The 13,395-nt window shown below is 44.6% G+C and overlaps 1 long non-coding RNA gene across 1 annotated transcript in view; it reads right to left on the bottom strand.

Moving 5' to 3' along the window:
- LOC310766653 overlaps positions 1-11,945 on the bottom strand; it is a 331,293-nt gene extending 319,348 nt beyond the window's left edge. Inside the window, exon 1 of the long non-coding RNA XR_014550305.1 lies at positions 11,687-11,945. This is a non-coding gene — a long non-coding RNA (uncharacterized lncRNA). The remainder of the gene's footprint in view (positions 1-11,686) is intronic.
- Positions 11,946-13,395: the final 1,450 nt, after the last annotated feature.

Raw genomic sequence — 13,395 nt, 5'->3', positions numbered from 1 at the left:
ACACCAGAAAAACTGGCATTGCAGTTATATTTTATTGTGAAAAGAATGCCACAGGTGTATAAGGACAACACAGAAAACATTGAAATGTGATCATCTGGGGAAAATGTCATCTGGATGCTTCATGAAAAGGGAATGAACAAAGGATGGCAATTCCAGAGAAAATGTCTAGTACAGAGCCAAGTCTTAAGAAACAGGGAATTCTATAGTTTAGGAGGTCACAATGGCAAATTGGACTTCTGCTTGCAATATATTACAGTGGAAGTTGTTGGGGATATGTGTCTTGTTTTTGCTTGTGGGTCAGTCAGTATGTCTTCTGGGTTACTCTGCAGGGCTCTTGGATCTTATTTGCAAACTGTGGTTAAAAGCTAGGATTTTGCAGCATCAGTACTCCCAGTTTCTTGTGCCACAGTTCGTCAAGTAGCGTGAAGTCCAAAACACTAGACGCAGTCCCCTCAGCTCCCCTACCAACTGCCCACTTTGGTTAAAGATTTCCAATAAGTATCCGGTATTGGAGGCTTAACACTGCGGTCTCTGGAGAAGCAGGCCAATTTCACACTAATCTTCCCCATGAAGGGAAAGAGCATCGGAAGCGAGAATTACATCAAAGAGAAGTTAATGCCGAGAAGCGGACGACATAAAAAGGAGCTGCTTTCAGTTTCAAATGAATGAGCACAGCTGGATTAAGAGATCAGGCTGTTCAAAGCTTGTAACACCAGCTTTGGTACCCAGGATTTAGCCAGCAGGGAGCGTCCTGATCTGGGGTGCTTTTAAAAAGGGAGAGGATTTGTAACTGTGGGAATTTGGGGAGGTAGTGCTTGCTTTTCAGCCTGGCATTGATTTCTCTCTTCTAATAAATATCAACAGCTCCAGGCAGCAGGGTAGTTACATGATGGCAGAGCAGAGGACTTACTCAAGCTGCTTAGAATCACCAGTCATTTCAATTAACTGCCTTCAGTGTCACCATCTGAGCCCTAGCCTGGAATGGTCCAGGTCTCATCTTTATAGACTGGAACTGGGAAGAGCTTCAGGACCTCTCCAGTACAGCATATTGTGCCATTCCTGACTCCCACAAAGTTGTGGACAGATGATTCACTTACAGGAGGTTTATGCTGGTTTGACAGAACCATCATTGTTTGCAATACATGTGTTCATTCACTTGTTTTTGTCCTATTGCGGTTTCTGGCAGTAGAGGCTGGTAACCACCAGGAGGACCAACAGGGCAGAATGCAGGGAGGCCAACAGTAGGCAGAGTCAGAACCAATGACAGGGACAGTCAACTAACTCCAGTTTAGGTTCTGTCCTCCTTCCTATTGAGTTCTACAAAAGCAAAACAGAGACTGAGGTGGGAGCAGACAGTCAGGACTGGTTGCAAGTCATATGGTTTGTGGGCTTGAAGGAATCAAGAATGAAGTTGGTAGGGCAGTTCCCTATTTTTTTCCCTAACGGACCATTCTCCACTGGTTTCTGGTCAAACAAGGTTTGGAAGTTTATGTAGTGCTTAAAAAACACACCCTGTGAAACCTATTTGACAAGATAGTATGGTGAGAGAGAAAAATGGATGTGTGCAGAATGGCTCATCTTTCATATTCCCTTCAACTGTTTAAAACAGAGAAGGCCCAAAATAGTTTGATGCATGAGGCAGAACATCCAAATAGCATCCTTCCTGGTGGCAAAAACCATCATGTATTAGCTAACAGGGAACATTGGTGCTGCTATGATGCTTACGTAGTTAAAGCAGGGCTATTGAGAAACAAGGAGAAGGTATTAGTTTCAAGAAACCCAAAGCTGACAGAAATCTGGCACTGGGAAGGTTTGATAGCGGGGAAATCTAAAGGGGCGAGGTAGATAGATAGATATATGACAGACAGATATATACCCAGCTCAATTACCTAGAAGGCACAGTGACCGCACAACAGATACTGAGTATCTGTTGGGGATAATTTTTTTAAAAAATGGCAACAGGTGGAAAGGTATCTCCTGAAGAAGTCGTGGCTGCCTGGCACATAGAATTGGAGTTCTTTGCACAGTGACGTTGAGTTGCAGATACCATTTGCAGATTGAATAATTGACCACTGGAAGGACAGATCCTGAAGCTGAGACTCCAATACTTTGGCCACCTCATGAGAAGAGAAGACTCCCTGGAAAAGACTCTGATTTTGGGAAAGATGGAGGGCACAAGGAGAAGGGGACGACAGAGGACGAGATGGTTGGATAATGTTCTCGAAGCTACCAGCATGAGTTTGACCAAACTGCAGGAGGCAGTGGAAGACAGGAGTGCCTGGCGTGCTCTGGTCCATGGGGTCACGAAGAGTCGGACACGACTAAACAACTAAACAACAACAACAAATAAATACAGTGGTACCTTGGGTTACATACGCTTCAGGTTACATACACTTCAGGTTACAGACTCCGCTAACCCAGAAATAGTACCTCAGGTTAAGAACTTTGCTTCAGGATGAGAACAGAAATCGTGCTCCGGCGGCAGCAGGAGGCCCCATTTGCTAAAGTGGTGCTTCAGGTTAAGAACAGTTTCAGGTTAAGAATGGACCTCCGGAACAAATTAAGTACGTAACCAGAGGTACCACTGTATATCCCACAATCTGCCACCTGAGGCAGGCTGCCTCAGCCTACTGAATGAAAGGGCTGGCCAATCCTGTCTGAAATACATAGTCAATACTCTTAGGGAGAAGAGGCAAAGATGTCAGATTCCAACTCCCATAAGCTCCAGCTAGGATGCCCAATGGTCAGGGATTAAGGCAGCTGTCATCCAGCAACATCCAGAGGCCTACAGTTTTGCCATCCCTGGTTTTTGGGATGCAAAGTGTGACTATGAAGGGAAGAGGGCAACTACAGAAACAGGTGTGCTTCAAGCAGGAGGGCATGTCACTGCTGTCCCATGTTAAGCAGTGTTGAAGTGAATGCCATCACTCCCCCCTCCAGAAAGCTGACAGGTGTAAATCCCAGGATGAATGAAGGCGCTGAGCCCTATAAAGCTGGTGTCTCTCCACGCATCTCCGCTCTGATTGACTTGTCGTCTTGCTGAGACTGACTATCAGTTCCTCGCTGCCTCCAATTCCAGGTGTGATTTAGTTTAGAGATGAGAGGTGACAGTTAACATTGGTACTCGTCAGTGTAGATCAGGCACAGTCACGCTGTCTTCTCTTCACTGGGGCTCTCACACCTCCCCCTTTTCACACTCTTCCTTCCCCTCCCCACAGCAGCTTCCACTCCTGTCAATTGCTCTCATTCTCCCTGCCTGTTTTTGTCCAATCCCTTTCTTCTGTTGCCATGTCTCATTTCCCCACACCCCTGATCTCCATTTCCAGGGCTACATTTCACTCATCTCCCGGGCTGCTTTTCCTTCTTCTTATCCCATCATCCAACTTTCTACCTTTCTGCTACTCTCTTCTGGAGCAATTTATCAGTTCTGGAGTAATTTATCAGAAATTCATCTTGTACCAAGTTTCACACATACATATACACGTATATATGGACTTCTTTGAGTGATTTGAAATAATGTTGTAGCCTAGCTGTGGTTCAAGTATTTATGAGAGAAGTCTAAAATGCACATATAATCATAATAATTAATCAGCCACATGATGCTGTGTTTTGCATTAGCAATGGATTTCAAGAAGACCAAAATTCATTTCTGCAAGTTTCCAGCCTAGTTTCGTGAATTATTTCACTTGTTACTGAGCTGTTTCCACTAGTATTTTTTACTCATTATGGCCCATGAGTTAGTGTAGTTAAATTCACAGATCAGAGATTCAGCTTTGAACCCAGATTTTGAATTAAAAAAACCTCAATCTGCTCTTTAGTAAATTCTTTATTTTCTATATTTTCCCTACTCCTTTTTATCTTATCACTCAGCTTACAGATCTCTCAGTTGGATTGGGGGCAGGGAATGCATGAGTCACAGCTTTATAAATTACAATAATATGGTGAAAGGTCCCAGGTTCAATGCCTGTGGTCTCCAGGAAAGACTCCTACCTGAAGCCCATCAGTGTCAATAATACTGAGCTAGATCAACCAATAGTCTAACTTAGGGTTGCCATATTTCAAAAAGCAAAAACCAGGACACCCCAAAAATTGTTGAGCTTTTACGAATAATTTTCAATTGACTTGCCTAATATCCAGGACAAAGCATTGCTTTGGACATCAACTTGCAATTCCGCCTTTGAAATCCCGGTAATGGCAGCCCTAAAAACAATTTAGGGCCAGCACCAGTTCCTTGAATTGTGCTTGAGAGAGTGACCAGTGCAGCTCTTTTAGAATTGGTATAATAGGATTTCACCTGACTCTACCAATTAAAATTCTGCCCATGACATTCTGCACACCTTGCAGCTGCCAGGCAGCCCTATGTAATCAGTTTGGCACCTTTGGTACCTTCCCCCGCATAAGACTGCCAGGTCTTACATAGCTGCTGCCAAACTTCTTGAAAGAAACCCTACGTCCAAAACTAACACTGATTATGTAAGGATGTATTGCAATAGGTATGTGCAATCTCTTTGGGTGATATGCACATTAATCCCTTTTATTGTTAAGTTGAGAAATGATTTATAGAGTTGCACAGAACTAATCACCTATATGTAAGAGAAGCCATGGATATGCTGATATTACTCAACCAATGTGATCAACGCTGTTTTATCATTCACTGCAGCAGCCTTCAACCTGGTGCCATCCCGATGTTTTGGACTACAGTTCCCATCAGCCCTGGCTGGAGGACACCAGGTGGGTGAAGGTTAGATTAGGGAATAAACAAATGCTGAACATAACCATTCACTTCTCCACTATAGCAATGATTTGGCAAACTGTCTAAAGCCAGAAAGAACATCTTTATGTAGATTAAAGTTTTCTACTGCTGTTCAGGTGCCTTGAATATGAGGCTGAAAATCCCCTTTATACTCTGGGAGTGATGGGAGAGTATGACACCCCTCCCCTTCCAAAGGCCTTGTTTAGAAGAAAACATGGGCATACCATCTCTCCCAGAGACTAAGGAGCATCTTCAGCAGCATCTTTAAGGCAAATGGCAGTAGCTGTATTTTCTAGAATGCTCCAAGAACCTAGAAAAAAACTGAGGAAGAAAAAAATGTTTAAAGTGGGGGGGAGGGAGGCAATTATTGGACCACCTTGCAGAACATTTAGTGGGGTGGCGGTTGTTTTTGCTTATTGTTTTTTAAACCCAGCACATTTATGCAGAATTGGGACAGAACGGACTAAGAGGGGAACGAACATGCAAGGGAAACAGAACAGAAACAGATTGATCCATCTCTGATCTGTTTATATAGGACTACAGTACTTGACAATCAATATACAAAGAGGTCTACAGCATCACACCAAAGGCCCATCTAATCCAGCATAAGTCCAATATATTTCCACTTTTATACGGTTATCCAATACAGTTTTATCAAAATCCACTGCTATCTTCACATTAACAGCTTAAAATGCAATGAGTTCATTTCCCACTTACTGCATTTCAAGTTTGCCTTTGGATGCAAGATGACCTGAACAGACTGGATAACTGGGCCCAAACGAACAAAACTAACACTTAGGCAGGAAGAATGAGTGGCACCAGTATAACATGGGGGGCACTTGGCTTGCCAGTAGTATATGTGAAAAGGATCTAGGGGTCTTAGTAAAACAAAAGCTTAACATGAGGCAACAGTGTGATGCAGCAGCAAAAAAGGCTAATGCTATACTGGGCTGCATCAACAGAAGTATAGTGTCCAAGGCTCTATTCTGCCTTGGTCAAACCACACCTGGAATACTGTGTCCAGTTCTGAGCACCACAGTTTAAGAAGGATATTGATAATCTGGAATGGGTGCCAAGAAGGGCAACCAAGATGATAAAGGGTCTGGAAACCAAGACTTATGAGGAACAGTTGAAGGAGCTAGGTATGTTTAGCCTATAAAAGAGGAGACTGAGAGGAAATATGATTGCCATCTATAAATATCTTAAAGGCTGTCACATAGAAGATGGAGTAGGCTTGTTTTCACCTGCTCTGGAAGGTAAGACATGTACCAATGGGTTCAAGTTACAAGAAAGGAGATTCCAACACAACACCAGAAAGAACTTTCTGACAGTAAGAGGTATTCAACAGTAAGAGCTATTTTAGCTGTAAGCTGTCTTGAGTCCCTGTTAGGGGGGAAAGCAGGATATTAACAACAACAACAACAACAGCATCATTTATATATTGCACAGAGCTTAGGTATTAAGCCGTTTATTAAGTGCTTTTAAATAAATAAATAAAAGGCAGATAATAAATCTTTTACCGTCTACAGAGAAGTATAGTCTAAATTATAGCACTTCGATATTAAGCATAAAAAACACCATATGAGTGCTTAAATCTGGGCCCCAAATTCTGGCAACTTGTTGAAACCTCATTCATGACATAAACAAGCTCATTTTGGAGAAAACCCCTTTTTCATTTGACCTGCAGATGTTTAAAAGATAACTCCAACAGATAACAAAACCTTCAAATAACCTGACAACCATGATAACTGCAATTACCACACAAAAGGCAGTACTCCTATGACTCCACTGTAACCAGTTATAGCAATGGGTCTTGCAGGGCAAGCCAAACTGGGGTGTCTTGAGCCATCTCATATAGCTCTTGAGGGATCCTTTTACAGCCTTCCAGATGTTGTGGACTACATCCTCCCTTCACCGTCAGCCAGCATGGCCAGTCGCCAGGGATGCTGGGAGTTGTAGTCCATAACATTAATGTCATAATGGTCTCTTGAGGATGTTACTCCTCAGCCCTGTTTCCAGAAAACTGTTTAAATTGCTTACAAACCCTGTAGATTTGCACGGAATGTTTGGGAATATCCCTTTCGATCCCTATGCTTGCTTGGGGTGGGTTAAGGCGAGGGAAAACCCCAGACATTTCCTTCTGCTGTTTCCTCTGTCCATCCATTCCTTAGAACCTCCTTCCCCACCCCCAGCCAATGTGTGTTGATCCGTTAAGGCCCCCAGCAGTATGTCATAGGACTGATAATTACATTCCACACTCCCATCATGCCGTCTGCTGCTGACCTCTCACCCCTCTACTCTTTTAATCACTCCTTGGCATCACTCACTCTGACAGAGCAGCAGCACAGCCCATGTGACCTGTCAGGCAGGGGACATGACTTATAGGGCCCGGCCAGTGGACAAAGGGAAGGGAGATAGGCAGCATAAATCTCTGGGGCAAATAAAAGAGTGAAAGGGTGCCGTGCCAGAGCCTGCGCTAGCAGATTCTCGGCTTCTTGTTATTCACCCTAGAGTTATGGTGATGAGGAAGTGGCCTAGAGTGACATGCGCCGGTCCCCATCAACCTTGCACATCCTACAAAGACCTAGAAGAGCCTTAATGTCATGCCTGGTTGCCAAGAGCCCCAGGGAAGAGGGTTAGCGCCAGTCGAATAACTAAAGCCGTTTTCAGCAAAAAGACCAGTGACCATAAGATGTTTCTATCAACAGGTCCAAACAGAGAGGGCCGAGGCGGACAAGAAGGTCAGGACTTTAGCTGCTAGTTTTCAGCTTCGTTTCAGCACATGAGGCTGGTTCCCTCCAAATGTTTTGGTCTGCAACTACCATCAACCCCAGCCCAGCATAAGGGATGATAAGCACTTATGGGAGCTAAATTATTTATTAAATTTATGTACCACCCTTCATCTGAAGATCTCAGGGCGGTTTACAAGATAAAAATACAGGATATAGGTGTTATGTACTGAAGTTCTCACCCTGGGCCAGCAGGGGGATACTGTAGATAGTTTTCACTTAGGTCCACATATGCAAATAAGAGATTGAAAGTGATGTTCAGTGATTGGATAGTTACAGAAAATGGTTACTGTTACATTCTAGTGCGAGCTCTATATAAGCAGGCTGGCTGAACCTTTCAGTTCAGTTCTGTTCTGGCCTGTGAATAAACAAGAGCTGTTTGAAGAATCGCTGTGTTGTCTGATATGTTCACCCACAACTTAACAATAAGCACAAAATGAATAGTTAAAGCAAAAATGAAACAATAACCCAGCCTCCCACAAATACATTTAAAAGGCCGTAGAATATTAATCAGCCAAAGGCCTGGTTGAAGAGGGATGTTTTTGCCTGGGGCCTAAAGGTGTCTTCTTCTTTCTTCTTTGGTGAACACTCGGAGCCAAGTAAGATTGTCTGGGGTGTATAATGAAGGTGCCAGATGAATCTCCCTGGAGAGAGCATTCCACAAACACAGAGCCCCTGCGGAAAAGGCCCATTCTTGTGTTGCCACCCTCCGGACCTCTTGTGGATGAGGCACACAAGGAAGAGCCTCAGATGATGATTACAGAATTCAGGTCAGTTTATATGGGAAGAGGTCATCCTTGAGGTATCGTAGTCCTGAGCTGTTTAAGGCTTTATAGGTCAAAACCAGCACTTTGAATTGGACCTGGAAACTAACTGGCAGCCAGTGCAGTCAGGCCAAGATTGGTGTGATATGTTCAAACTGCCTTGCCCTTTTGAGCAACCTGGCCACCAAATTCTGCACCAAGTGAAGTTTCCAAACTGTCTTCAAAGGCAGCTTTACATATAACTATAGTCCAAAACATCTGGGAAAAGGCTAGAGAAAATAACCCATCCGCTCTCTCACTTAATGCTGTGTACAGACTTATGAAATTGAGGTCTCTCTGAGCCCATAAAGGCAACTAAACTGCTCTGGAATGAGTTCTCCTGCCTCTTGCACACCTGAGCCATCATCCAAACTGATAGGAAGGATTTTGTTACAGTTCAAGTGCAGAGTGTGGTAAAATGACTGTACTGTACTTGGCTCTCAGTTGCACTTTTTAGTCATAAATTGTCTACTCTCAAAGTACTAAATTATTCAGAATTTCAAAATTTAGTAGACTGGCGAAGCTTTGTGAACTAGTTTCAAAGTCAGACTGAAGCAATTTGCCAGTCCTTGCACGACTGGCAAATTTGTACTGGGTACAAATTTGAATCAAACCACAAACCTGTACCCACGATGCCAAAATAGACACCATACCTATTTCATAATGATATTTTAATCTACTGCTTTTGCTAGGTGCTCAGAGTGCTTCACAATTATTGCCTTTCCCACAAACCTGTAAAATAAACAGCATTATTACAGATGGAGCATGGGCTGGACACTTGACATCCACATTGGCTTTGCCTGATGCTTCCCATTGAGTTCACATCTGAGCTGAGATTTGAACTGGAAACCAGATCATCACTCAGGCTCCTAATCATTGGACTTTACTATTTTCATAAAGCTTTATACATACTGCTGATATTTAGGCAGGATTAGATATTCAGGAAACTATAATGGCTGGAAACCATGAAGACATGGGCCAAACTACAAGGGGAAACTTTTCATGTAATAAGAAGCCTCAAGCAGATCCACAGAATGGGGAAGACAGGCAGCAAATTCTACAGCAGCCGTGCAAAACACAGATTCCCCCGAACTTCACAATTGGAATGACAAGTGTGCATCCAAGTGAACTGAATACAGTACTGGCTAAGTCATCAGTCATGTCCCTCTACCATGCTACATAGTTATAGAATCGTAGAGTTGGAAGGGATCCCCAAGGCAGCGGCGTAGCATGGACAGGCCACAGGGGCGATTGCCCCAGGTGCAGAATGGTTAAGGGCACAAAATTTCAATAACCAGTGCTGCCTCAATACAGCGGCATGCCTCCGTTGCTGGGCTCCATTGAAAATGGCTTCTCCATACGAACCAGGAAATGACCTGTCTAGACAATGGAACAACTCTTCTTTTCTTACCTCTGCAGCTGCGATCTCTTGGGTGATATGGACGCCGTTAGGCAGTTTAATGTGCATGCGTACTCCATCCGTTTCCCTCACACCCACCCCTCTGCGTGGCCCTGGGCTCTGGCAACCCACGCTACACCACTGCTCCTAACAACTCTGTCCCTTTAACAAGCTGCATCTCTCAGGCACACCTATTTTGCTTCACAGCTAGAAGAGTCTCTGGGAGTCTGGAAGGGCCTCTTGCAACTCCCACCCCCCAGACTAGCAGGGCCCCAGTCTTTCAGAATAGTGTATGTAGCTCCGTGCCCTCTTCCCCACACCTGCCGTTTAACAATGATGGAAGCTGCTGTCAGCACACCGCGACAGTAATAAACACTCTTCTTAATAACACAGGGTGTCCCTCTTATTAAAATGAATAGACTTCAGCGGCAGAGCCGGGCCACCTGCCTCACAGCCTGTTGGGGCCTGCAGCCCTCAAGCAGAGCAGTTTATCTGCTGTAAAATTACTAGTATAACACAGCAGCTCGTCCACTGCACCATTCTTTCCCATGGCACTGCACTTTCTTGGCAGAAGAAACAGGTTGCCTTATAAATGGCAGGCAGGCAGGCATGTCCATGCACCAAGGTGAAGGGGCAAACAGCAGGTGAGCACATGAGGGAAATAAGCTGTGAGCACACAAAACATGAATCGTTTAGGAAACGTGCTGTTGCTCAGAGCTGCTGTGCATGCCTTTAGAAAAGCACTAGTGATCAGAGCCATGTGCAACGCTATAAAAGACAGGTTACAAAGGCACTACCAGTAACCAACTCTTCCTAAAGAAGAAACGGTGGAGCAGCAAATGTTGCGCTCGCCCGTCAAGTTGGGGCGCATGGTGCCCAAGGTCAGCTAAGTTATTTTGGCAGCTGAGCAGAAAGTCCCACAAGCATCTCTCCACCTCCCTCGCTGGCAGTAAAAATACAGTAATAACTAACCATTTGATGCCCTTTCATGGCATCTAAAAATCAGTTGCCTGCCTAATGACGGTAGTGAAGTGGAAGCAGTTTTTTAAAAAAACAAAGTGGGATAGTTTTGTTTCACATTTCTGCTTATCCCGCACTTTCTAGGCATGGGTCCAAGCAGTTTTACCTTAGCCTTGCTGCTTTCCCCAGGAAAACCTGCTCTTCAGCGCTAAATCAGAACAAACAGCAACCTGCGAAAATCCCAATTGCCATTTGTTCTGATTCAGCTCTAAACCACTGGTTTTCCAGGGAGAAAGCAGCAGAGCAAATGGAGGTGTGGATAAGCCCTAAGATGGGCTCTATGGCAGTGGCGGAGTGTATGCCCGTGCTGCCTGGGGTGGGTGCAGGAACGTGCCCCCAAGGGGGTGGGGCACAGAGGGTGCCCTCCCAGGCACCACTGTTCAGGGTAGGAGAGGGGTGGAGAAACTTCTGCCCACTCTCCTTCTGCTCTCTGCCACTGGGTCAGGCTTGATTCTGCAGCGGAGCTGCTACGGCCGGGCCGTGGCCAAGGATAGCGGGCAGCAGCTTTGCTGCTCCTTCTCCCCCTGCTCTCCACTATTGGGTCAGGTCTGACCTGACAGCGGAGGCAGAACTACTGCAGCTGGGTGTGCCTCGCCGCAGCCAAAGTGGGATGCTCTCCGCTGCCACGTCAGACCCACTCACCTGCTCTCCCCTGCCGGGTCAGGTCTGACCCAGGGGCAGAACTTCACCAGGCACAAGCACTGCAGCCAAAGGTCCAGCTCCTTCTGGTGCAGAGCCAGGAGGGAAGGAGCCTGCTATGGGGGTGCCTGTTTGCGCTCCCTCTCAAAATTGTGCCTGGGGCCACAGCACCCACCACGCTACGCCTCTGCTCTATGGCAGCTGTTGAAAAAAGTGGCATGGTTTTAGGTGTGGCTGAGAAGGATTGGAATGGCATCCTAATGAAATGATGGGACCCTCGTACCTACGGGACCGCCTCTCCTGGTATGCCCCACGGAGGACCTTAAGGTCCATAAATAGCAACACCCTAGAGGTCCCAGGCCCTAAGGAAGTCAGATTACCCTCAACCAGAGCCAGGGCCTTTTCAACACTGGCTCCGGCCTGGTGGAACGCTCTGTCTCATGAGACCAGGGCCCTGCGGGATCTGATTTCTTTCCGCAGGGCCTGTCAGACAGAGTTGTTCCGCCTGGCCTTTGGCTTAGAATCAGTTTGATTCCCTCCTCCTCTTTCTTTTTTCCTTCTCTTCTGAAGAGGCTGCATCTTAATGTTTTAATGCTGTATTTTAATCTTGTTATTTAAGTTGTATTTTAATCAACTTGTTTTTATTATTGATTGTTAGTTGCCCTGAGCCCGGTCTTGGCTGGGGAGGGCGGGGTATAAATAAAATTTTATTATTATCTATACACCTTTTATTACATGAATTAGCTGACAGTGATTAAATCTGCCCCAGGCTGGGCAAATCTGGGCAAAACCCTAACCCTAACCCTAACCCTAACCCTAACCCTAACCCTAACCCTAACCCTAACCCTAACCCATTTAAAAGAAACACAAAACATGGTAACTTAACCACAAATGAATGAATGATAAACTTGCAAGCCTCACAAAGATAACACTCATAACTTGGTATTCATGTAACAGCCTCCACATATTTGCAGCATAATTCTTGATTAGCGTACATGGCAGAAGATAGACCAGGATCTACTATTGGATCTCTAGGTGTTTTGCTGTAGATCTAGAAGGTTCTCTTACTTGGAACTGTTTAAATACAGCAGTGCCTATGGCCTTGTCTACATTTGAACATTATTCAGCTGTTAATCTTCATTTTCCCCATTTGAATTAGACCAGAGGGATCTGCATCTGACTTTATATACGAGGAGCAAAGTCATCCCCCTCCCCACTGACATTCATACCAGTAGGCATTGCTTTTAATTTGTTGATTCTATGGTGCCAATTAATTACTGATAGGGGATGTGCACAGATAGCTGCACATGCACCTTGTTTTTGGTCTGGTTGTGTTTTTTTTTAAATTGCCATTAAATTGTGCAAAAGTGCACAGAGGCAATTGTAAATGTGTTTGTGTGCAGTTTTCTGGTTTTGTGTAGATCTGAGGGACCAAAAGAATTATATGTATTTAAAAGTTACAGATAGGTAGCCGTGTTGGTCTGCCATAGTCAAAACAAAAAAAATTTTTTTCCTTCCAGTAGCACCTTAAAGACCAACTAAGTTAGTTCTTGGTATGAGCTTTCGTGTTCTGAAGAAGTGTGCATGCACACGAAAGCTCATACCAAGAACTAACTTAGTTGGTCTTTAAGGTGCTACTGGAAGGAAAAAATTTTTTTAAGTATTTAAAAGGCTATGATCCTGACTCATCCTTACAATTATGATGGAAAATGAAGAAAACCGATTGAAAATCACACTTTTCAGATTGCTGCCCAACATATCCAGTGTAGAATTATTATTATTTTCTGATTTTGTGTCTGTGCACACACTTCCTGTTGCTTTGTATGGGGCCCTTTCTGTGTGAGAGAGAGTGTGAGCAGGGTGCTTTCTGTGTGATGGTATGTTCAGTATATGTCTGAGCTGTTCTCTGTGTTTTTGTGTGAGGCGCTAAGTATACTTTTTCTCTCCTTCCCATGCTCCACTTTTCCCTCCTTTATATTCCTGCCCCTAGAA

Source organism: Podarcis filfolensis (assembly GCF_964270895.1).
Source record: "Podarcis filfolensis genome assembly, chromosome: 1".
Classification (NCBI taxonomy): Eukaryota; Metazoa; Chordata; class Lepidosauria; order Squamata; family Lacertidae; genus Podarcis; species Podarcis filfolensis.
Note: the sequence above shows the minus strand (reverse complement) of the source record. Positions and strands in the feature narration are given on the sequence as shown.